General features: G+C 46.7%; 1 protein-coding gene across 3 annotated transcripts in view; it reads right to left on the reverse strand.

The window, feature by feature from the left end:
• Positions 1-23,479, reverse strand: part of MCTP2 (multiple C2 and transmembrane domain containing 2) — a 136,042-nt gene extending 112,563 nt beyond the window's left edge. For 2 of the 3 annotated variants that reach the window (XM_070400617.1, XM_070400620.1), the window contains exon 1: positions 23,398-23,479. The gene's annotated coding sequence lies outside the window, so the exon portion shown is untranslated. Of the gene's footprint in view, positions 1-8,835; positions 9,000-23,397 lie in introns of those variants that run through there. The other variant, XM_070400619.1, reaches the window with a different exon arrangement.
• Positions 23,480-26,143: the final 2,664 nt, after the last annotated feature.

Consider the following 26,143-nt stretch of genomic DNA (forward strand, 5'->3'; position numbering starts at 1 on the left):
TTCGATTCCAGTGAAAGGGCACATGCCTGGGTTGCGGGCTCAATCCCCAGTTGGGAGCGTGCAAGAGGCAGCTGATCAATGATTCTCTCTCATCATTGATGTTTCTATCTCTCTTTCCCTCTCCCTTCCTTTCTGATATCAATAAAGATATATTTTTTTAAAAAAATATTTCCACCTGGATGGTGTGGTTCAGTGGTTGAACATCGACCTATGAACTAAGAAGTCATGGTTCAATTCCCAGTCAAGGGCACATGCCCGGGTTGTGGGCTCGATCCCCAGCAGGGGGCGTGCAGGAGACGGCCGATCCATGATTCTCTCTCATCATTGATGTTTCCATCTCTCTCCCTCTCCCTCTCCCTTGCTCTCTGAAATCAACAAAAATATATTTTAAAGAATATATATTTCCTACATTCCATTTTGAGTTCTATGGGACATCCAGGATGTTTTTTTGTAGTGCTTAATTTCCAAAACATAACGGATTTTCTAGTTATGTTTACGTTTTGACTTCTAACTTAGCTCCTAAGGATTAAGTCAGGGAGGGAAAATCCCTACGTTTTCATTCCTCTGCAGTTGGAGGCCTTTTTTCTGGCACAGCTTACAGTTAATTCTGCAGCTGCTGGGCTCTGTGGATGTCAATTAATTGAAACTGATTGACTGTATTGATTAGATCTATGTTCTTCAGCTTCCTCCTTGTTCGATCAGTAAAGAGAAGAGGATAAGTCCTGAGAAACAGCCATCATGTTGAGTTGACAGAACTCAGTGAGGAGAGGGAGAGAGAGGGAAGTGTCCGGCCTGAGCTCAGCTCCACTGAAGAGCGAGCAGCAGGACCATTTGCTCAGACGCCCGACTTAAAGGGCTATTCTGAGCTCAGCGCCGGCTTCTTTGTGTTGGGGAAGTTCAAGTGGAGGAGCCGCGTTGGCAGCCGGGCACATGATAGAGGAGCTAAGAGGGAGGTGGGGTCTAGAGATAGACTTTGCAGAGATGGGCCTGGCATTCAGATGCTAACGGGAGGCCTGGAAATGCGGAGAAGAGCATAAAACTGCAAAGAGAGGAATGAGCTTGAAGGAACTCCGGCACCTCACAGTCTGCTCAACTTGCAAAGGAGGCTAAAAGAATTAAAAATAACTAACACAGCTAGAGAGCGGGTGGGAGAAGCGTGGTGTCACCTTAAGACAAATAAAACAAGACAAAGGAAGGGCGTTCTGTAAAGGAAGTGGTCAAGAACATCACAAGTTTGCAGGTTAGCTGCCAGCAGTCCTGAGCCCACCGATGTGGTGCAACAGAGATGATTGGTGATCTCGGTATGATCTGTTCGGGTGGCTTTAGGGGCTAGAGAATCTGACTGAAATCGGTCCAAAAGGGAGGGGGTAAGGCAGACATGGAGGCCACAGACGAGATGACTTCCTAACAGTTGGGCTGGAAGAGAAGATGGACGTAGGTTGGTCATGTTAAGGGGGTTTGATCGTGGCTAGAGTTAGGCAGATGCCATAGGCTGGATGCTAAAGGCACCAGCTTCTTTGGTGACAGGACTCAATCAGTAACTACTTGACTGGCCCGGCCGGTGTGGCTCAGTGGTTGAGTATCAACCTATGAACCAGGAGGTCACGGTTCGAGTCCCAGTCAGGGCACATGCCCGGGTTGTGGGCTGGATCCCCAGTGTAGGGCGTGCAGGAGGCAGCCGATCCATGATTCTCTCTCATCATGGATGTTTCTATCTCTCTCCCTTCCTCTCTGAAATCAATTAAAAATATATTTAAAAAAATAATAATTACTTGACTGAACTGCTCCCCATCACTTGCCCACACACACACACACACACACACACTTTCTTGCTTCCTTTATCAGAATACGTATTATCTGCCCGGCAACTACAGACCCAGGTTTTACAAACCACGCACAGTGCAATACACAGCCCCACGGACACACACCAAGTGGGAGAGAAGGTAATTCACTCCTTCCCATAATTGCGCTTAACGGCCCCACAGTGAACCACACACACAGAGCTCTTGACCAGCTCCTACATCACAGAGCAGCTGCCAAACCTCAGAGGTCCCGACGCCTGACGTCATCAGCACAGGTGAAGGTTCCCTTGGCCGGGAATTATCTGCAGAACAGAAGGTCTGGAGTTCCTTTAGGACAGGGGTCCTCAAACTACGGCCCGCGGGCCACATGCAAATACAAATATTGTATTTGTTCCCGTTTTGTTTTTTTACTTCAAAATAAGATATGTGCAGTGTGCATAGGAATTTGTTCATAGTTTTTTTTAAAACTATAGTCCGGCCCTCCGACGGTCTGAGGGACATTGAACTGGCCCCCTGTTTAAAAAGTGTGAGGACCCCTGCTTTAGGACATCACGGCAGAGGGATCGCATGAAAGGACGATGTTAACTTCCCAGAAAAACCTTATCCCATATTGCGAAAGCTATTTGAGGTTATTAAATGCAGCGAAACGGTTAGACTAAAGACACACGTTAATTTAGAACAAAGAGAACCTTATATGCATCTCCCTGTTGTACACAACAGAGCATACATGTGTCGTACAACACAAGAAAGATGGATGAGTGAGTGTTAAAATTGGACTGTTTTCTCCATTGAAACAATTTGTTTTGGACACATCACTTCCTTCTTTCAAATTCTAAAACCACTACATAACTGTCAGATATCCAAGTTGGGACACAATTGTCCAGGCCAGAGAATAACAATATTCTGCAGGTAGAGTTGAGCCTTGTGAGTCCTTAGACCAGCCGTGGGCAAACTACGGCCCGCGGGCCGGATCCGGCCCGTTTGAAATGAATAAAACTAAAAAAAAAAAAAAAAAAAAAAGACCGTCCCCTTTTATGTAATGATGTTTACTTTGAATTTATATTCGTTCACACACACACTCCATCCATGCTTTTGTTCCGGCCCTCCGGTCCAGTTTAAGAACCCATTGTGGCCCTCGAGTCAAAAAGTTTGCCCACCCCTGCCTTAGACTTATAAAGCAACTGCCTGTGGACTTGGGAATCTAACAGGTCCTGTGGAAAATACTCAGGTGGGATTTTGTGTAGAACTTGAGATATATTAAAATGTGCTCGGAGGAAAACCTAACATGAAATACTAGAAAACTGTCTACAGCAATGCATAATCATATGCATCTGAGCCCGATAAATTCAATCTTTATGAAATTGCTTTTTTTCTTACAGAAGAAACACTGAGCCCAGTAGGTGTGGCTCAGTGATTAAGTGTCGATCTATGAACCAGAAGGTCACGGTTCGATTCCCGGTCAGGGCACATGCCTGGGTTATGGGCTCGATCTCCAGTAGGGGGCGTGCAGGAGGCAGCTGATGCATGATTCTCTCATCATTGATGTTTCTATCTCTCTCTCCCTCTCCCTTCTTTTGTGAAATCAATAAAAATATTTTTTTATAAAAAGAAACCGTGAAAATTCATACTGAGAGACCAGTTTCCAATAAGTCTGTATAAGGCAGGCCTTGAAAAGATATGACTCAAGATACTCAAAGCTGTAGGAATAAATCTATGTTATTATCTAAGATATTAATTATGCTTACGATTGATTTTCATCAGAACTTGAAAAATCAGAATTTGAAACCAAGCCCAGATCATCACAATGCCATCATTGAAAAGATATGACGCAAGACAACCCATGCTGTAAGGATAAATCTGTATTATTATCTGCCTCAAACAGTAATTATTCTTGCAATTAGATTTGAAGAGAGTTTGAAATTTGGCAGATTTTGAAACGAAGCCCAAGCAAGCCTAATTGCTTCAACAGGAGACCTTTCGATGGGCACTTTATAAACAGAATCTGATCCTAAGAGAGGAAGGCATGGCAATGTAGCTGGAGATAGTAAAAAAAAAAAAAAAAAAATTAGCCCTGGCCAGTTAGCTCAGTGGTTAGAGCATTGGCCCACAGACCGAAGGGTCGAGGGTTCAATTCCCAATCAAGGGCACATACCTTGTAGGTTCAATCCTCGCCCCAGTCAGGGCACAAGCAGAAGGCAACCAGTCAACGTGTCTCTCTCACATCCATGTCTTGCTCTCTCTCTTCCCTCCCCGCCCCCTCCTCCCTCCCTCCCACTCTCTCTTTAAAGATCAATGGAAAGAATATCCCCAGGTGAGGATTAAGAAGAAAAACAAAAACGTTTTTATCCTAATCCTATATAAGAAAGAGAGCTAATATGCTAATTAGACTGAACAGCAGAACGACCATCCAGAGGACCGTCCGGATGACCTTCCGGAGAAACCGGGGCTGCGAGGGGCCGAGCCCCTTGCATGAATTTCGTGCCTCGGGCCTCTAGTAGCTTCATAATATTAATAACAGGGTTCCAATCGATCCCCCATTCAGTACTGAAAATCCGTCAACTAGACTTCTCTTAAATCCTACAAGTACAATGATCCATCACATCTATATAGAAAACGATGCCATATGTGCATCTTTTAAAAATAATAGTCATTTTCTCAAGGCTGGCTCCATGAAACCAAGTCCCTGAAATCAGGGGCATTTACGCTGAAGGAGGAGATGATAAACCTTATAACAAAAATACAAACCAGTGGCAGGGTATGCACGCGCCATCCTGTCAGCTATCAGGAAGAGACAGAAAGCCAGCCGGGGGCAGACAATGTGGTCCTCCCCAACCCGTCAGCCAATCACAAGTCGTTTTCAGCTACGCTGAGGGCAACATGGAAGTTTCACAGGGAAGACAGGTGGATCTTGGCCACGTGATCTCAGAATCGTCCAGGTGTGCTGCACAGGGAGAGACCTGGAGGGCGTGTGTGTGTGTGTGTGTGTGTGTGTGTGTCTGTGTGTGTGTCTGCATGTCTGCCTAAAGAGATTTAAAGATATTATCTAGCTTAACTGAAAGAAATCCTTGCAAAGGAACTGTGGACTGAAGATAATCCTAACAATTGAAAATGGGCAAACGTATTAAGAGTAGTAATTATACTCCTACAATGGGCTTTATTTCACAAACAATTAAGGGCTTTAGAACGTTAGGGATGACATGCTTAACCACATTGCCTAAGTAAAAATGAGTATTTGATTATTAATAAATTGGGTGAGAGCAAAAGGTTCTTAATAATCATAATAGGTTTTTAAATGTTTATATACTGCTCCTTTCAGCTCCACCTCCCCCTTCCTTTTTTAATCATCTTTATTAAGGCATAATTTACATTCCCTAAATGTACCCATTTTAAGTGTGCGAGGGAATAACAACTTGTAAATTTCCTGAGTTACGCCACCACCTCCACAGCCTACTTCGACAAGTCATCCTTCCCTTTCAGCATCTTTTTTAATGCAAATTAGAATGGATGTGTTATATTCGCTCTGAGCTATGTGTATGCCATCTCCAGGTAAATAGACGCATACACGTACAAGTGCAGACAAGTGGGGGATGTGTGTTTAAATGTTTAATAACAGAGAAGCGTGGACTAAAAGCTGGGGTCTGTGGCTTTGGAAACGCAATCACAACATCCCCTCAAGTCCACGTGCCCCCTCCTAGAAGCCACACTGTTCTCGGTTCCTTTATCTGCCTCTCTAGTGCTTTCGCTATCGTTATGGAAAACTCAATGCCCCCTTCTGCACTCCGAGCTGCGGGCATGTGGTCCCCGATAAAATCACAGGGACAGCAAACACGCAGTTCTTGTAGAGACAAGTGTTTTGGCAATCACATCATCAGAAGAGGAGGCCCCAGCAGAGTTAGTGCCTGGAGGCTAGACATGCAGGCTTGAAGTTCAAGGAGATAACGCATGAACGACAGACGACAGATCAGCCTACATAACTAAGTACCCATCAATAATAACCTTCCATGTAAATGGATTCAGTGCTCCAATCCAAAGGCACTGGGTAGATGAATGGATACAGAAACATGACCCAATTACAGGCTGTCTGCAAGAGACCCACCCCAGGACAAAAGACACACACAGGATGAGAGTGAAGGGATGGGAAAAAATGTTCCATGCAAATGGAATGAAAAAAAAAAAAAAGCCAGATAGCAATACTCATACATGACAAAACAGACTTCAAAATGAAGGCCATCACAAGAGACAATAAAGGCACTACATTATACTAAAGGCATCGATCCAACAAGAGGATATAACCCTGGTAAACATATATGCACCCAATAGAGGAGCACCTAAATATGTGTTTTTAAAAAAACCTTCTACAGGACTTTAAGGGAGAGATGGACCATAATACAATCATTGTAATCGACTTTAACATCCCACTGACTTCACTGGATAGATCTTCCAGACAAAAACTTAACAAGGAAACAGACTCTAAAGGACACGCTGGATCAGATGGATTTCATTGACATTTATAGAACATTTCACCCCAAAGTGGCAGCATATACATTCTTCTCAAGTGCACATGGGTCATTCCCAAAGACAGACCACATGCTAGGACACAAACAAGTCTCTACAAGTTCAAGAAGACTGAAATCATACCAAGCATCATCTCGGACCACAATGGAATGAAATTAAAAACCAACCACAGTAAAAACAAACCTCAAAAAACATTCAAACACATGGAGGCTAAGTAGCATGTTATTGAACAATGAATGGTTACCAATGAGATCAAGAAAAATCAAAAACTTCCTGAAAGCAAATGAAAATGAACACACAACCACCCCAAACCTCTGGGACACAGCAAAAGCAGTCCTGAGTGGGAGGTTCATAGCACTACAGGCCCACCTCAAAAATCAAGAAAAATTAACAATAAACTATTTAACCCTACAAAAGGGGGGTGTGGCGAAGGGGGGTTAGAAGAGGTCAATGGGGGGGAAAGGGGAACATATGTAATACTTCCAACAGTAACAATTTTTAAAAAATTACAGCCCTAGCCGGTATGGCTCAGTGGATAGAGCATCGGCCTGCGGACTGAAGGGTCCTGGGTTCAATTCCTGTCAAGGGCACATGCCCGGGTTGCAGGCTCGACGCCCAGTAGGGGGCGTGCAGGAGGCAGCCGATCAATAATTCTTTCATCATAAATGTTTCTCTCTCTCTCTCTCCGTCTCCCTTCCTCTCTGAAATTAATAAAAATATATTTAAAAAATAAAAAATAAAGAACAGATCAGCAGAACAGGCATCTGAACATCAAGGGGTCCCGTGAAGCAGCCGGGAGAAAAAAAAATGGCTCTGTCCTAAACATAGCAGGCACACTTCCTAAGCAATTGCTTTTATCTCAAAGATAGTGAGAATCAGGCCTTGCTTTTTTGGGACTGGTTGGAACTCCGGCCAAACTGAGAGTCTGTCTCTCCCTAACCTAGTGTAACATGGCCTCATCTCCACCTTTTCAAATTTGAGAACTTGGCGCCTTAATTATTTTCCTTACCTGCTGGGGGAGAGATTTATTGTCGGTGATGGTGCATAATAAAAGCCTCAAGTAAAATAAAAATGAAAGTTGAATATGGATAACCGAGTTGCTTACTATTGTGAGCTGATGTGAGGAACTCTGCCTTAAATACGTGTACGGAAGTCAAGAGTCAGCCCCAAGTCCAAGGGCATATTGCATCCAGCCTGCTCCTGAAACAGGCTCATGGTCACAAAGATTGAAGTGGGAGTCCATTTTGCACCACAAAGAAGAAATAATAGTCTAGGTTTCTTTTCCCATAAAGGAGTTATATGCACAATTCATTCTGCAACCAACAGAACATAATACAAACCTTTTGCATATATGCTTTGTGGAGCCGTAAATATCTTAAATGCATACTAAATGGGGCATTTAAACACTTCAGCTTGCCCTTTTCCCGGTTCGTTTTATTGAGATACTACAAACCCATGAGTAGGCTGGGAGAGGGTGTCCCCAGGGAGCGGCCGGCACACCACGGGGATTGCATAGAAAATACTAGAACTTCCATTCCGACTGACCTAAGGCGCCCTTTGAATTCCCATTTTTGTGTCTGTTTAATAATACATGTAATATCGGTACCACCGCACAGGTGCATAATTTATAAGGGAAGGATGTACACTCACATTGGGTGTGCCTGCTGACGGGATGTATTATGAAAGAAAAGAATGGGGGACATTTCAAAAGCGCTTGGTGCATTCAACCCTTTAATCAGCTGGAAATATAATACTAACCTGCGACGCTAAGAAAAGATCAGTGTTTCCCCTCCAGGCAACGACTATTTTCAGAACCGCATTCTCTCCTTTCAGAAAGAAGTATCAGGGAATGAATACAATACACACCAGACAAGCTGGAATAGGCAGGATGCTTGTTTTTCGGAGGGAAAAAAAAATTGCAAGTGTGATGTAAAGAGGGTTTTCGGTAAACACTGCTGTCACCTCCCCTAAAGGGTGGTTCTCTTGGGGACCCCATTAAGCATTCATTTCAACAAATGCTCTCATTTGTCTCAAGTTTACTCTAACATTTACAGACTGCATTATGGTGCTTCCTCCAGCCCGTTCATTTCATTTGCATTTTCAACAGCAGACACACAGGACTTCCTGTGCACATGCCCCAGTGAGGAGGCAAAGGTAGGAAAAAAAAGAGGAAAAAAAAAAGATCTGCATCTCCTTTGAGAGGGGATTCACTCATAATTAGAGCCAGAATTCACACTCACAACATTAAAAGGAGCCCATGTAGCTGGTGATGGGAAGCCGTGATTTAGCTGTGACATCATAATTAACACCCGGGGAATGGACGCGCTCAGGGGACCGCAGCACAAGGACAGGTCAATATGCAGAAATGACCATAAATATTCTTCAAGTGGCAATGCTGCCAGAAACGAAATGACTTTTCCTTTTTGGTGCTCCCGGGTCGCCGTAGTTCTTCTATTCAGGGCTGCAGGTGCAAAACCTACAGGAGATAAGGTTGAGTTGGGCCTGATCTGTCACCCACCGGGCAAGTTCCTCTTCTGAATGAACTCCCAGGGTTGGCTTTCCACTCCCAAGGTTGGATTCCGGTCAAGGGCATGTGCCCGGGTTGCTGGCTGGATGCCCACTGGGGGGCGTGCAGGAGGCAGGCAATCAATGATTCCCTTTCATCATGGATGTTTCTGTCCTCCCTCTCCCTTTCTCTCTGAAATCAATAAAAACCTATTAAACAAAAAAAGCAAAAATAAACAAAGAAAAAAAAAACTAAAAGACACCTTTCAGATGACATTATAATTACTGGTGCATTACAGTGGCAAACAGCACAGAAAAGTACAAAGGTTCACTAGAAAGTCATGGGATTTAAATATCCTATGAAAGAAGTACTGGTAATACCCAGAAGCAATTAGAAAGGAACTACACGAACATCTAAATGCTGTGGAGAAAGCATTTGTTGTCAGAGATCTGCCACAGAGGCACCCAAAGCTGTCTATCCCATCACGCCCCCCCCCACCCCCGCCCCAGTCTCTGTGCGCACATGTGCAACCCTGATTTCTACAGTTTGAAACTGGGGCTATTGAAGGTGAAAGTCAACAGTGTGTCCTTGTCCTTCCTTCCGACCATAAAGAACCACGTTCGAAGCAGATGTTGATTTCAACCCTCCCAGGAGCTAAAACACCAGACTTTTTTTTTTAAGCTGCTGAAAAAAACGTTCATTTTCCATCCTGGGATGTCAATGGTTCTAATAGTACGAATATGGCAAATAAATTAGATCTGTGACACAGAACGTCAAGGAACTTTCGCACTGCTCATGTTTTTTATGAGTTAAAAAAAAAAACAACCTCATAAACAGTAATGAAGGAATAAAATAAAATACACAACACCATTCTCCTGAGGAACTCAGAGTCCAGTAGGATGAGAGAAACAAAGCAATCACAGTGCAGCAAAGTGTGAGCTGTGAGGTGTTTATGAATGAGACCGTAATGGAGCACACAGTAGGCACATTAACCTAGCATGATAAGGACCTAGACCAGTGGTTCAGCAAACTGCGGCTCGCGAGCCACATGCGGCTCTTTGGCCCCTTGAGTGTGGCTCTTCCACAAAATACCACGTGCAGGCGCGCACGTACAGTGCGATTGAAACTTCGCGGCCCATGCGCAGAAGTCGGTATTTTGTGGAAGAGCCACCCTCAAGGGGCCAAAGAGCCACATGTGCCTCGCGAGCCGCGGTTTGCCGACCACGGGCCTAGACCCAGGAAGGAGCAAGCAGAATGGAGGTGTGGAGACCGACTGAGAAGGTGAATTATGTCACCTGCTGATGGTCTGTGTTGGGAGCGTAGGATGAGGCAAAGGAAAGCGGTAAGGTTTCCAGATGGGAAGCCGGGAGGAAAAGCGAGTAAGACCAAAACAGCTGAGAAAGGGAGATGGTTCAAAGAGGGAGCAAGCATTTCAAATCCTCCAGAGAAGCTGGCTGAGGAAGGCTGAGGCGCATCCCTTGTTTTTGACTGTTGAGAGGGGAGTGGAGACCTGGGCACACCAGAAGCCAGAATGCAGGGCGCTGGGGAGGCAGGAAAACAAGATATGGCAAGAGACAGCCTTTTAAGCAGCTTTGCTATGAAGAGGAGAGAGTCCTATGCCAGCGGACATACCACAAATAGTATCATTTGACTAAGATAGGTTCAATTTTCAAAATCAAACTCATAAACTCAAACTAAGTAGAAGTTGTGAATATATAAGATTTGGATTTTAATGTCAGACCCTTCAAAAAAAAATTTCCCAATTGCCTTTCCCCTGGGTATTGTAGTTTTCTTGTCTTATTTCGATGGCAGGCAATTCTGCCCAGTTAGAAGAGACGCTGGCTTCTACGTACAAGCTTAGGTTCTAGGTTCAAAACTTTGGAATTAGAAAAGATTTAAGCTTTTTTTTTTCACTTTCAGAGACAAGAAAACTAAACAAGAGACATGAACGGAAAAATTGTGGTTTATACATCTCTTGTCTCTGTGGCACCCAGTGCAGTGATCGGCTCTTAGTAGAGGCCTAATTAACATTTATTAAATGGAACTAAAGTCCATATGGCTAATTAGGAGAGATATACGGCTAGAATCTAGATGTTTTGACTCTCCAGGAAACACTTTTCAATGACAACTCAAAAAGTTATGCCTTGCATATGCAAACTTTAAAAAAAATTATACTCAATGTCATTAATCAGTAGGAAAATGCAAATCAAAACCACAATGACATACCACCAGACACCCGTTAGAATGGTCACTATGGGGGAAAAAAAAAAGTGTTGCCCAGCCAGCGTGACTCAGTGGTTGAGCGTCAACCTATAAACCAGGAGGTCACAGTTCAATTCCCGGTCAGGGCACGTGCCCGGGTTGCGGGCTCGATCCCCAGTGTGGGGCATGCAGGAAGCAGCCAATCAATGATTCTCTGTCATCATTGATGTTTCTATTTCTCCCTCCTCTTCTCTTCCCCTCAAAATCAATGAAAAAATATATATTTTTTTAAACCGTTGGTGCTTTGGAACCCTTGTGCGGTGTTGGAGGAATGGAAATGCAAAATGGTGCAGTCACTGCGGAAAACAGTATAATGGCTCCTCCAAAAAATTAAACATAGAATTACCCTATATTTCAGCAATTCCACTTCTGGGTATACACCCCCCAAAAGAGTAAAAGCAGGGACTCACAGAGGTATCTGTGCACCCATGTCTGTCAATCAAACAGAAGTCCTCCAAGGGCCACTATTTTCAAATCATTTCCCAGAGCTTTGCTTTTGATGCCCTTATATACATATCAATGCACTGCTTCTCATTTGGATAAGATACTTGCTACACCTTGACCCTGGGGACATTTCCTACTGCTTCTCACTCTATACATAACTGATCCCCATTCACATGGAATGGTACAAGGGGGATAGCTTTTTCTTCTCCCCCAGAACAGATCATGTTTGTGCTAAAATTGTGGGGCTGTGCTGTCCACTTTTCGGTCTTAGCCCCTTCATGCTGAATTCTATAAATAAGCGTAAAAACCAAAATGTATTCTTCCAGCCACTTTTCTCTTAATTTTATGACGGTTCCCTGAGCGATTTCTCCTTGCAGAGCTCGTGTCATTTAATACCAAGACCCTCACCGAGCTAATAAGAGGGAACACGCACAATTCTCGGTCTCCGTAGCGAGGTACAAATTCACTTTGATAAATTTCTTGTGAAGGTTATTCCATGGTGTTAGCTCTTCCGAGAGCCCAGTGATCTGCCTTAATGTATTTAGAATATTTTAGAGAAAATCCACACAAAAATACATGGCCCATCGGCTCCAGGGCTAACTCCCAGTACAAGCTCACGGGGTGAAATATGAAATTATTCCAGGTGAGGAACAGAATGTCTTGCCGTTTGCACAAGGTGACAATTGGGTTAATGCAAACTGCAATTGCACTCCTAGGCTAGGAGATTTAGTGCAGAATGCTCACTATTCAGTGATAAATTTGTAGAGATATACGCACACATCATAAAGGGAAATACAGACATACACACACATCAGAAAGGGAAATCTAGACCACTAATCCCCATTAATGCCGCCATTAAAATTTAAATCTCTGATGCTGGGTAGCCACCTGGAAAATGATTTATGATATAACTGTAAATGGAAAATACACAAACTATTAAATGGCACCTACACTATGCTTAAAGTTCTATGAAGTTCTGTGTAAGGATGGACTAGAACAGTGATGGCGAACCTATGACACGCGTGTCGGGGGTGACACGCAAACTCATTTTTTGGGTTGATTTTTCTTTATTAAATGGCATTTAAATATATAAAATAAATATCGAAAATATAAGTCTTTGTTTTACTATGGTTGCAAAGAACAAAAAATTTCTATGTGACACGGCACCAGAGTTAAGTTAGGGTTTTTCAAAATGCTGGCACGCTGAGCTCAAAAGGTTCGCCATCACTGGACTAGAATATAAGGAACATGGAAACACTTTTTTTTTCTTTTAAGTATATTTTCATTAATTTCAGAGGGAGGGAGAGAGGAATGGAGAGCGAGAGAGAAACATCGACGATGAGACAGAGTCATTGATAGGCTGTCTCCTGCACACTCCACACTGGGGATGGAGCCTACAACCCGGGCATGTGCCCTGACTGGGAATCAAACCGTGACCTCCTGGCTCATAGCCGAAGATGCTCAACCACTGAGCCACACCGGCCGGGCTGGAAACACTTTTCATGGTCATTTTTTCAAGGCAGAAAATATTTGATTTTTTCCTAAATGTTTTATTTCTGTTCCCTTTAACACTGCCATCATGTGTTTGTGTAATAAATAGCCATAAAAAATAAAGGTAATGTGTGCAGTGATATTTTCTGTTAGTGTATGTTTTCCTCCAGCAGGAAGGAAAAATCCCATCCAAGATGTTCTTGGATGAAACGAGGTTTCCGATGGCCAGCTCAGCTCCACTGAGGCAGCTGCCTGAAGAGCCCTTACTGCCAAGGATCGGGAGGCTCAGTGGGAAGCGTGGCGCCATCAGCATGAGTATGGGCTCTGGGCGTCAGGATAAAATTCCCAAATGAACTTCCCCCCGTTTTCTACCATCTCTCATGCCATGCAGATCAGCTAGGGAAAGACTCGGAGAGATCAGAACTATCCGAGCAAATCTCCCCACTGAGCTAAAACACTGCCTGAAGAAGTTTTTAAATATGAAGAATTATTAGGTTCTGTTAAGATAGGCAAGCATGACACCTTCTAGTTCATTAAGGCCAAAACGAAGGGTTTCAACCCTGGGATGCACAGAGCAGCGGCTGGAACTCGAGAATTCAGAGACTTTCCTGGAATTTCGGTTGAAATGGGTCTTGGGGACCATCTAGTGACTCTAGTCTTATGTCTGAACACCTTCCCTGGGAACCCGGGCAGAGTAGGATGGTTAAAAGGAGATATTCCGTGGCTTGGAATGCAACAGTAAGGGGGGAAAGGTAAAACTCAACGGGGTGACCCCGTACAAGCGACTCCGCTTCTCTGAGCCTCAGTATTCCTTTCTATACAATGCGGATGAGTTTACCTAGCAGATTCCTGAGAGAATCAGGTATGACTTAGTGATTTAGGATGTTGAGCGCATACTGGTAAAGCTAGACACACTGATCCAAGCTGGACGCTGGGGAGGAAATAGTTAATAAATATCTGAACACCAATCTGGGCCGCACCTATGTGTTCACACTTTTTTTTTTTTATGTCACATAAAGAGTTCATGATATTTAAAAATAATTCATCATTGGGGAGGGGGTGGAAGCGGCCGGGGGAGCTCAGTGGGGGTAAAAAGGAGACTCATGTAATATTTAAAAAATAAAGAATTTAAATTTTTTTAAAAAATAGCTTTTGTGCCCGAAGATTCAGAAAAATGAAGGGACATTCCACTTATAACATTGTGCAAAGGTTTAAATGAGAAGCTGGGAAAAGCAAACAATCAAGATGTGTGGCTGAATTATCAAAAACAAAAACAAAAAAACAAAGAATTCATCATGGACCGGCTCGGTTCTGCCATGCTTCCTGGTTCAATGTTAGCACAGGGACCGTCTCTTACTCCTGGCTCACCCTGCAAGTGTCCCCGCCAGCTCGGGAGATTTAAGAGAACGAAGGACATGTCACAGGAAGCCTACCTGTTTAGACAGGCCTAAACGGCCGCAGGCAGCAGCCACTGAAAACTCCCACAAAGTTCAACACACGAAACTATGTAGGAGAAAGTGCACACACACAGCAGGGAAAGGGAAGGAGGAGCGTGTAGGCGGCCGGGAGGGGGTAAAGGCTCCAGAGATGGAGAGATGTCTATGTTCCAGCAACAGACAAGAAGATTCCAGAAAAACATGGCCGTGTAGGCCAGGACGTGCAAACACATTTGGCTGGACAGACTGTGTCACCAACGGACCACGTGGGAGGGTAAGCCGGCCTTCGGCGCTGGTTCCAGGGGGGACATGAGGAGGTTGAAGAGTTGACCCCAAAAGTCATTTCCAGACTTCAGAGCTAATCTTTTTTTTAATCTTCACCCGAGGATATTTTTCAATTGATTTTTAGAGAGAGTGGAAGGGAGGGGGAGAGAGAGAGAAAGAGAGAAACATCGATGTGAGAGAGACACATCAATTGCTTGCCTCCCACATGAACCCAGGATCGAGCCCGCAACCAAGGTAAGTGCCCTTGACCGGAATCAAACCCGGGACCCTTCAGTCTGCGGTCTGATGCTTGATCCACTGAGCCAAACTGGCTAGGGTGAATTTTGTAGATATAAAATATTTTACATTGGGCACAACACTTCTATCTATAGAAAAGGCTAATATGCAAAGTGTCCCCGCAGGAGTTCGACCGGGAGACCGAGAGTTCTATCGCTTGCTATGACGTGTGCTGACCATCAGGGGGCAGCACGGAACAAAGGAAGGCCCCAGCCGGCAGTTGGAAGTCCCTGATCGGCTCTGATCGCCAGCCAGGCCTAGGGACAGTACCCATGCCCAAATTCCGTGCACCGGGCCTCTGGTATAACAATATTGTTGTTTGTTGTCATTCAAGTAAAGGTGTTCTTTTCTGATCTATTACCTAAGTCCGCAGACTCAACCCCACATCTTTCCTAATGCTAAAAATAGTTCCCCAACCACCACCAAAAAAAAAGAAGAAGAATTACACAAGAATTATTTTTGTTTGTTTCTGGTTTGGTTTGGGGTTTTTTGTTTGCTTTTCTGTTTTATGCATCGTCACCTCGGTTGCCACTCAGACCTGAACATGGTCACGGCCACACAAATAGGTTGAATCCCTTCTTTTTAATTTTCCTGATCAGTGTGCAGACGAATATTCTCGTGAATACTCCTGTTTATCAGCTGCCTTTCAATAGACAAAGTTGAAACAGGCTATCCTAAGCTTTCAGTTCTTCCAAAGCAACCACCCATCAATTATATATAGAATAGGGTTAATTTACGATGAACATAAATGATAAGTGAGGGTTTCTAATAAAATACAAAAATGAAGAGGTTCGCCCTAACCGGTTTGGCTCAGTGGATAGAGCGTCAGCCTGCGGACTGAAGGGTCCCAGGTTCGATTCCGGTCAAGGGCATGTACCTTGGTTGCGGGCACATCCCCAGTGGGCAGTGTGCAGGAGGCAGCTGATGGATGTTTCTCTCTCATCGATGTTTCTACCTCTCTATCCCTCTCCCTTCCTTTCTGTAAAAAATCAATAAAATATATTTTTTTAAAAATGAAGAGGTTGGATAGCAAGCATTTGACCTTGTGACAATGATATGGGCTCAGATTCTGAAAACCAGGCCCTGTCCAGGTAGCTCAATTGGTTAGAACGCCGTCCCCATGCAATAAGGTTGTGGGTTCAATCCCCAGTCAGGGCACATACATACAAGAAGCAACCAATGAGAGATCAACCAAAGGACTTGTATGCATGCATATTAGCATAACCAATGGACACAGACACGGGGGGGGGGGCTTGTCCTGGGGGGTGGGAGTGGCCGGGGAGGGGTCGATGGGGGAACAAAGGAGACATATGTAATACTTTAAACAATTAAAAAGAAATTTAAATAAAAGCAACCAATGAACGCATCCATAAGTGGAACAAGTCTCTCTCTCTCTAAAATCAATCAATAAATAAAAAATGTTAATAATTCTGCAAACCAGCTTTCAACAAGCCCCTAGCCACGGCCCTGCCCGGGCCTGTGGTATTTGCTTCTGCAAGTTGAGGGCTGCCTCCCACACCCCAGCTGGGCTATCAAAGGCATGAAAGGCCAAAGGGAGTGGCCATTCCTCTCCACCCTCCGAAGAATGAGCGGAAGTCAACCTTCCCACCTTCCCTCGTCCCTCTGCTGCCGGGCCGGGCACAATGTCCACATGGTGACCTGCTTCTCACCTCCCTACCCCCGCTCCTGGAGGGTCCGCAACATTCAATCGTGGATATTACTCAGTCCATTGACTCATTCAGTTGTCGTGTCAGCTGTCTTATTCAACCAATAATTGATAGTCAATTATTCAAGGACCACCCAAAGACGGGCTCCCTCGGATCTCTGTACGGCCAACCTCCTGCCTGGGCTGTAGACCCTTAGCCCAGCCAACTGTCCACCCAACACCAGACATTTCAAACCTCCACTGTCCACAAGACTCATTATTCTTCTCTGAAAACAGCCTCCTCTCGTCCTGAGTTGTGTTACTGGCACCAACCTAGGGGCCCAGGGCAGACTTTATCCCCAGTGGTCCCTCTCTCTCCTCACCCCCCTCCACCTGGTCACCTCTCATCTCCCAAACCCTCCCAACCTTTACTGCCTTCAGTCGAGCACTGTAACTTGCTCCTAAACGAAAACTCCTTTTTAAAAAATATATATTTTTATTGATTTCAGGGAGAAGGAGAGAGAGAGAGAAACATCAATGATGACAGAGAATCATAGATCGGCTGCCTCCTGCACACCCCCTACTGGGGATCGAGTCTGCAACCTGGGCATGTGCCCTTGACCGGGAATCGAACCGTGACTTCCTGATTCATAGGTCAGCGCTCAACCACTGAGCCACACCGGCCGGGCTATGGTAACTTCTGAACTCCTCTCCCGCCGCCGCATGGCCAGAATCAGGACATCTAACCCAGTCACCCAAATCATTGCCCAACAAGCAATTCCCTGTCAAGGGATCAAGTCTATCTGGTTACCACTGTGTTTGCTCTGGTGCCTAATAGTTAACAACTCAGCACAGTGAGGCCAGCAACAAATGACCCCATGAATGAACAACTGCACGGACGAGACAGCTGGTACTCCCAGAATTAAGCTCTGCCTCCGGCCATAAGCGCAGATTAATGTTTGTCTAAACATTTGTCAAATGAAGTAGAAGACACGGTCACCTGAGCTTCTCACCCAAAGGGAAACCATCTCTCTACACCAGTGATGGCGAACCTTTGAGCTTGGCGTGTCAGCATTTTGAAAAACCCTAACTGAACTCTGGTGCCGTGTCACATAGAGAAATGTTTTGATATTTGCAACCATAGTAAAACAAAGATTTGTATTTTTGATATTTATTTTATATATTTAAATGTGATTTAACAAAGAAAAATCAACCAAAAAAATGAGTTCGTGCCGAAACTGGTTTGGCTCAGTGGATAGAGCGTCGGCCTGCGGACTGAAGGGTCCCAGGTTCGATTCCGGTCAAGGGCATGTACCTGGGTTGCAGGCACACCCCAGTGGGAGATGTGCAGGAGGCAGCTGATCGATGTTTCTCTCTCATCGATGTTTCTAACTCTCTATCTCTCTCCCTTCCTCTCTGTAAAAAATCAATAAAATATATTTAAAAAAAAAAAAAAGAGTTCGCGTGTCACCTCTGACACACGTGTCACCTCTGACACGCGTGTCATAGGTTCGCCATCACTGCTCTACACACTCACATATATGCTCGTAGCCACAGCTGTATCCTCTTCCTCAGGCTGCCTGACAGGATGGGGCTACCCTGTGACAAATGTACAGACTTGGGGGTGATAATTATTTCTTTCAGAAAAAAACAAAAACAAAAAATAATTCCTGAAAATGCAAGACACAGTTCTCCTAGGTTCTTTCAAAACACACCATCACCGCCCTGGATGGTGTGGCTCAGTGGATAAAGCGCCGGCCTGCGGACTGAAGGGTCCTGGGTTCGATTCTGGTCAAGGGCACATGCCCGAGTTGTGGGCTCGATCCCCAGTGAGGGGTGTGCAGGAGGCAGCCGATCCATGATTCTCTCTCATCATAGATGTTTCTATCTCCCTCTCCCTTCCTCTCTGAAATCAATAAAAACGAAAAATGTTTAAAAATACTTTACAAACACACACACCTTCACCTTCAAGTGCCCTGTGCCCTGGGCAGGGGGGTTGGCCTTTAGGTGAAACCCCAGCCTTCTGAAACAAGGCCATGTCCATTGCCACCCACTGGGGAAACCCGGGAGCCCGCAGTCACGCAGGGAGAGAGGCAACGCGCTGTTGTGCAACCAGCTGTGCGCAATCGTGTCCGCTCGCTTGTGAAACTTTAAACATTTGCAGGAGGAGGAAATGACATAACACCCTTCCCCTCCAAGATCCTGGCATCTCGCCCCTAAAGAAAAACGTGTGGCCCTGACCGGTTTGGCTCAGTGGATAGAGCGTCGGCCTGCGGACTGAAGGGTCCCAGGTTCGATTCCGGTCAAGGGCATGTACCTGGGTTGCGGGCACATCCCCGGTGGGGAGTGTGCAGGAGGCAGCTGGTGGATGTTTCTCTCTCATCGATGTTTCTAGCTCTCTATCCCTCTCCCTTCCTCTCTGTAAAAAATCAATAAAATATATTTAAAAAAAGTAAAAAGAAAAAGGTGTGAACCCCAAGAGGCGAGCAAGGGACTATGCCAGCTCAGGACCGCCTTTCCCATCAGCCTCTGGCCTGCCTTCCAGACCTCCCCCGAAATACCAACACAGGACCAGGACCTCCTGCAAGCTGCCCCTGGGGAGGCTGCAGGGGAGGCCCCGCCGGCCTGCACCTGGGTCCTTACAGCCATGGCACCTGGGACACGCCCCTCCCGTCTCTGTGCCTCAGTTTCCTCAGGCTGAAATGGAGGTGATCAGAGTCCTGCCGGGTAGGACTGTGTTAATGATTAAAAGAGTTAATAATCAGCACACTGCCTGGCCAAGCCCAGTAAATGTCAGCGACAGGAATGTAAATGTAACTCGAGCACAATCATGACACATTAGCCTCATATTCATCTTCTTCCCACCCTTTCTCTCTCCATGGGGGGGAGGTGGGAATGGCGGGGGGGGGGGGGGGGGGGGAGTGCATGCCCACCCAGTTCCCTTAAATGCTAGGGGCGTTCCCATTCGTTAGCTCCAGAATCATCTGGAAGGAAGGTCTCTCATAGAACTCAGACAGCCCTGTTTCCGATGCGGAGCTTCCCATCTGGGGCTGGGGTGGGGCTGTGACATACATTTCTAACCCGGTGACCTCGGGTGTGTGGGTGCTGAGGGTTTGTAAGGCACATTGAGAAACACTAAGGGCCTCAGTACATCCGTGGAGGGGGTGGGGGTGGCCCCAACCTCCAGGGCCCTCCACACACTGGACGGTGCTCAGGGAAACCAGCTCCATGAGCCCGGCTGGCATGGCTCAGTGGTTGAGCCTGGAGCTATGAACCTGGAGGTCAGGGCACATGCCCGGGTTGCGGGCTCCATCCCCAGTCGGGGAAGTGCAGGAGGCAGCCGACCCATGATTCTCTCTCATCATTGATGTTTCTCCCTCTCCCTCTCCTTTCCTCTATGAAATCAATAAAAATAAAATAAATAAATAAAATAAAATAAAATAAGAAACCAGCTCCGTGAGACCAGGAGCCCCCTGGCAATCGGACTGGCCTGACTCAGTGCCCAGGACACAGAGAACCCTCCACAAATGGTGCCGGAAAGGATGAGATCTGAGAGCCCCAGGCACCCCTAGAGAACCAACCCCCTGGAGACCAGCCCAGGGGCCTCCATCTCAGACTGTTGGCTGGACAGGAAGTGCCCCAGGCCCCCATGAGCCCAGGACCCCTGGTCCCTCCGCCCCAGCGAGCAGTCTCCTCCATGGGCCCTGGGCCCTGAGTCCTTTGCCTCCAGGTACGGTCACTCTGGGAAGGGGATGGAGCCTGGCTTCTCCCTGCACAGGCTGGGGCCCGCTCAGTGCCTTGGGGGCAGGGGAAGCCAGCTGCAATCAGGAAGCCCTTGTTAGTAAGCATTTCTGGTAAATCGCCCACAAAGATTTCAGAGCCCTCCGGCGAACTGTCATCTCTCTTTCTCTTTCCTAAAGAAGGATTCCTGGTCATCACTCATTCTGTAGTGTTTTTTTAAAGAGAGGATTGCAAATGTGTTTACCTTAAAAACGTTTTTTTTCTTCAATTACAGCTTCCATTCAAGGTGATTTCGTGTTAGTTTTAGGTGTCTATCCTTCAGGGCTCACAAAATCTGGGCCCAGGATGAGGACACATTTGTAATACCTTAACCAATAAAGAAATTTTAAAAAATAAAAAAATAAAATAAAATAAAACAAAAAACACACACACACACACAAAATCTGGGCCCAACCCTGTTCACACTCCTCCTCTGTGGCATGTTGGCTTTTCCATTCGTCACCCATCCTGTGCTCCAATGACAGCATTTTAATCAAGCCACCCACACCTATTTTTTTACTATATATATGTACTTGAATTGATTTCAGAGAGGAAGGGAGAGGGAGAAAGAGAGAAACATCGACGATGAGAGAGAATCCTTGATCGGCTGCCTCCTGCACACCCCCCCATTGGGATCGAGCCCACAACCCGGGCATGTGCCCCGACCGGAATCGAACCCGGGACCCTTCACTCTGAAGGTCAATGCTGCACCCACCGAGCCAAACCAGCGAGGGCCCAACCACACCTTTATAAACACCTTCCAAGCAGGATTTCAAATGCTCCTACACAGGAGTTCAAGGTGTGTTATCAAGGTCACGGTCAAAAGCGAGACCCAGGCAGAACTGCCTGTCTGATCCTCCCAACACAGGCATAAAAACTTGCTTCAACAAAAACCACTCTCTTCAACTCCTGCTGCAAATCCTATATAATAAAGAGCTAATATGCTAATTAGAACGAACAGCAGAAAGACCATCTTTTCATATAAATATTAGCGATAGTTATCGATACCTGATTATAGATTTTTACATAAACACAACATCCTTTCTAGGTGACACTGTTCTTTATTCACCTGGAAGCTATCTGTTCTCTATTCACCTGGAAGCTATGGAAGAAATCACGCTGAATTATGTAAAGTCAAGCTGATTTATATAATTTATCTAAACTTACAACTTATATAAGTGTATATAAATGTAATTTATATACACTTACAACTTATATACTAGTAAGTGTATATAAATGTACATATAACATATAAGTTTACATAAATTGTAACATATATAAATATATATAATGTAAAATCAAGAGGATTTATATATAGTATCTACAAATTGCAAATGTATAGATATTATATAAGTCAAGCTGAATTAGATAAAGCACATGAATAATATGAAAATTCACTGTGACTTCAATGCATGATCCACAAGGATATATTAGGGCCTTAAAAATATGTTAAGGAAGACACAGAATAAATCTTATTATTAAAAATAGCTCTTCTTCTCGCCCCAGACTGCTCATGGTTTTAACCTCACGAGTAGAATGAAAACAGTGCTCGTTTTATTCATGAAGTTACTTTAACTCCCAGTCGACAGACTGTCGATGAATGTGAATTTAAATTCTCATTCCCGTGCCATCGTCCAGATGCGCCAGCTCACAGCGGCATGGAAGAGAGAAAGCGCATGGGTTCCGCCGTCAGAAATATCCACAATGAATCCCCAGGTCTACCAGTTACCTGGAACCAAGTGTCCACTTCTTCACTGCCTCAGTTTCCCTTCCATACAGGGGGCGGAATAATATCTGCCTTGCATACTTTATGCCAGGAGATAAAGGGGCTACTGCGGGCCCTGGGCAAAGGGTTGATGCTTAAAACCTTATTTAAGGGTGGTTTTGGTCCTCCTTGTCACTTTCAATGCCAGGCCAGGCCGATGACCTTCTTAGCTGTGCCTTTCAATGCTTCTGACCGTCCATTCTGGCGATGTCTAAGCAGACGCTCAATGAACCCTTCCTAGGTCTCTCTAAACCTCCACCTGCCCGGAAGGAGTGTCCTGACCCTCCCTTGTGTCAACACCTGCGCACACCTGCCCTGCTGGCTCAGAGGTCCGCCCCCCCCCCCCCCCCCCCCACGCACAACAAATATTTGCTCAACGGAGAGGCTGCTGACCCAGGTGGAAAATGGATGCGAGTGGGAGTCACACTCCACGGCCCTGTTTGCGACTCGGGGTGTCGCTGAGGCAGGTCTTCCAAGCTGCCTGGTCCCTGGAAGTGCCCTCCGCAAAGGTCACCCCCGTGCGCGCTCAAGGGAGCCTCTGGCCTCAGCCGCAGCCCTCCGCCTGGGCGCAGGAGCCGGTCCGCAGGTTCTCACCCGCTTGGAGAAACGCGACCATTTGTAAAAGCCACCTGCGCGCTATTTGCCTAACAAATGGCCAGCGCTGGCAATTTCCCCAACTTCACCACCATCACTTTTTTCTTTCTTTTTCTTTTCTAAAGTGACGACGCATCGGAACCCCCCCAGCGGCCAGGCGTTCTGCTTCGGTGGCGCTGAGCCCAGGTCTGCGGAGGGGACCCGAGAGGAATCTCCGGGTGGCCCCCGCCCCCCGGGCACCGCATCGGACCCCGCCCCAGTGAGGGGCTGACCTCTGTAGGGTGTCCCGACGGTGGAGGTGGCGGTGGCGACCCCGCAGCCCGCCCCGAGGTGTCCTATCCAACGCGGGCAGGTCCCCACCGCCCCGTGCGCTCCCGGCACCCGCGCCTCGGGGTCCCGACCCCCGCGCTCAGCACCCGCAGGCCCTGAGCCAGCAACTCCCCGGCGGCAGCTCCTCCGAGTCCCCTTCCCGGTCCCCGCGTCCCCATGTCGGCGGAGAGGGGAAGCCCCGCCGAAGGAGGGAGCTGGCAGGGCCCCCGCGCCCGCCCGCGCGCACCCAGGTGAGCGGTGAGCCGCGCCCCGCGCCCCGCGCTCACCTGTCCCGGCTCCGACGCCGATCCCGGCTGCGCTGGGGGCTCCGTGCGCCCCTCACGTGCACGGGACCTGCGCCGCCGTCGCCTCCGACGCCCGGACGCAGCGGGGCGGGGGCATCGCCGGGGCCGCCCCACTTCCTCGGCCCCCGCAGGCAGCCCCGCCTTCGGAGGGAGGAGGCGGCGCGTCACCTGGCAGCCGCCCGCCGCCCCAGAGGAGGGCGCGCCCGCCTGCGCTCCGGCTGATGCCAGAAGCGCCATCGCTGGGCTCTGGGCGCTGGGCTGGGCGCAGAGGGCAGGATGATGGGAGCCCTGTGGTCTGGGTTGGCTCCTTGGAGAAGGAAGGTGTGTCCAAAGGTACGGCCGTGACTGCGGGAGCGCAGGTCGCCCGCGCTTTAGTTCAAAGGCAGGCAAGGGGACAGGTGTGGTTTGCACACTCTAAGGCGCTTAGGAGTTTGCCTTCTCTGATCCTCATAGGTCCGTGCTCCCATAGGTCCCTGAAGGGTCCATGGTGACATAGCAGCCTCCCTTTTTAAAAATATATATTTTTATTGATTTCAGAGAGGGAGAGGGAGAGAGGGATCAATGATGAGAGAGAATCACTGATTGGCTGCCTCCTGCACGCCCCACACTGGGGATCGAGCCCACAACCCTGGCATGTGCCCTTGACTAGAATCGAACCAGGGACCCTTCAGAGCCCAGGCCGGCACTCTATCCACTGAGCCAAACCGGCTGGGGCTAGCAGGCTCCATTTTTACCACGATGATCCTGGCAAGAGATACAAAGCCAGGCAACCCATAGAACCGGTGCTGCATGCGCATGTGGTATATAACATGGTCATATTTGATTTTCAGACATGAGGGAGGCAGTTCATAATACCCCCGGTTTCAGAGGAGGAAACTAAGGCCACAGAAGCACGAAATAACCGGAATTAGGTTAGCAGCAGACTCAGAGCAACCTGAGGCCTATGACACATCTAGATTTTTCCACTGCTCTGGGAAAGGCCGCATCTCCTACCTTAAAGGTAACCGGGGGAAATGAAGGAAAGAACCCGGCTGGTGTAGCTCAAAGGATGGCGCGTCATCTCACGGACCAGGAGGTCCCAGGTTCGATTCCCCATCAGGGCGCATGCCAGGGCTGTGGGCTCGGTCCCCAGTGTGGGGCGTGCAGGAGGCGGCCGATCCATGATATTTCTGTATCTCCTCCCTCTCTGAAATCAATAAAAATATATTTTTAAAAAAAAAGAATAAAGGAAAGAAGAGAATGAGCCTTAAGGAGAAACAGCAACCACACCTTTAAAGCTGACTAACAAGTGAATTAAAATAGTAAGTGAGCCCACAATAAAAGCTTTTTCCTTTTAACTCCGCTGCTGGGCAGTTCCTGTTCTGTGGTCCCCGCAGCCTGACCGCAAGTCAACATTGACTAACAGCTTTTTTCGATCATCAGATGCTACGGAAAGTGAAACGTCTACAGGCACAGAACTCTAAGGCCAGGCCTGGTTCCTCTCGTGGTCACACACGCCTAGGGCCACCTTCCTGGAGGATTTTTTTTGTTTGTTTTTTTAAATATATTTTATTGATTTTTTACAGAGAGGAAGGGAGAGGGATAGAGAGTTAGAAACATTGATGAGAGAGAAACATCGATCAGCTGCCTCCTGCACACCCCCCACTGGGGATGTGCCCGCAACCCAAGTACATGCCCTTGACTGGAATCGAACCTGGGATCCTTGAGCTCGCAGGCTGACGCTCTATCCACTGAGCAAAACCGGTTAGGGCAAGGATTTTGGTTTTTTTTCTTAATCGTCCAAACACGGTACCTGCCTCTTTCTAGTCTGTTTTCGCCAAGGAAGGGTGGGATAATGCTGTGGCTTTAACTGAGTTAACTTCCCTACAAAACCACAGGCTGCACTTAGAACAGCAGTGGGGCTCACGTGGTGATAAAATGTTCACTGCTCTGACGTTACAGTCAGTTTCTTCATTTAAACAGGTTCTGGACCAGGTCTTATGATATAGACACTGTCAATGATGTCATAATTGTTACTTTTTAAAAATAAAATCTGCATTTTTTTAAAACATTTTTTAATTGATTTCAGAGAGGAAGGGAGGAAGAGAGAAACATCAATGATGAGAATCATTGACCGGCTGCCTGCACGCCTCCTACTGGGGATCGAGTCCACAACCCGGGCCTGTGCCCTGACTGGGACTCGAACTGTGACCTCCTGGTTCAGAGGTTGATGCTCAACCACTGAGCCACACGGGCCAGGCCAAAATCGGCATTTTTAATAGGTGGCTTCTCTGTCCTGCCTTCTGAATTTCCACTTCCTAACAGGTATCTGGCCTCTGAAAAACAACTCTATTGTCAATATGATGAGGGAAGTGGAGATTTCTCACTCTCCATGCTTCTATTAGTGTCCTACCAGATACAATTGTTTTATGTCTTAGATAACACGTGCATGGCTGCATGGCAATCTAATAATTTTTTAAAAAATATATTTGTATTGATCTCAGAGAGGAAGGGGGAGGGCGAGAGAGACACAAACATCAATGATGAGAGAGAATCATAGATCAGCTGCCTCCTGCACGCCCCCTACTGGGGATCTTGCCCGCAATCACGGCATGTGCTCTGATCAGAAATCGAACCGAGGCCTCCTGGTTCATAGGTCGACCCTCAACCACTGAGCCACACGAGCCGGGCACAATCTAATAATCCCACCTGTGTTTTTGAGATCTGAAATGGCAGGCGTGCCTTCTGT

This window comes from Myotis yumanensis, unplaced genomic scaffold, assembly GCF_028538775.1.
Source record: "Myotis yumanensis isolate MYYU_CA2020_CCGP unplaced genomic scaffold, mMyoYum1.0.hap1 SCAF_20, whole genome shotgun sequence".
Classification (NCBI taxonomy): Eukaryota; Metazoa; Chordata; class Mammalia; order Chiroptera; family Vespertilionidae; genus Myotis; species Myotis yumanensis.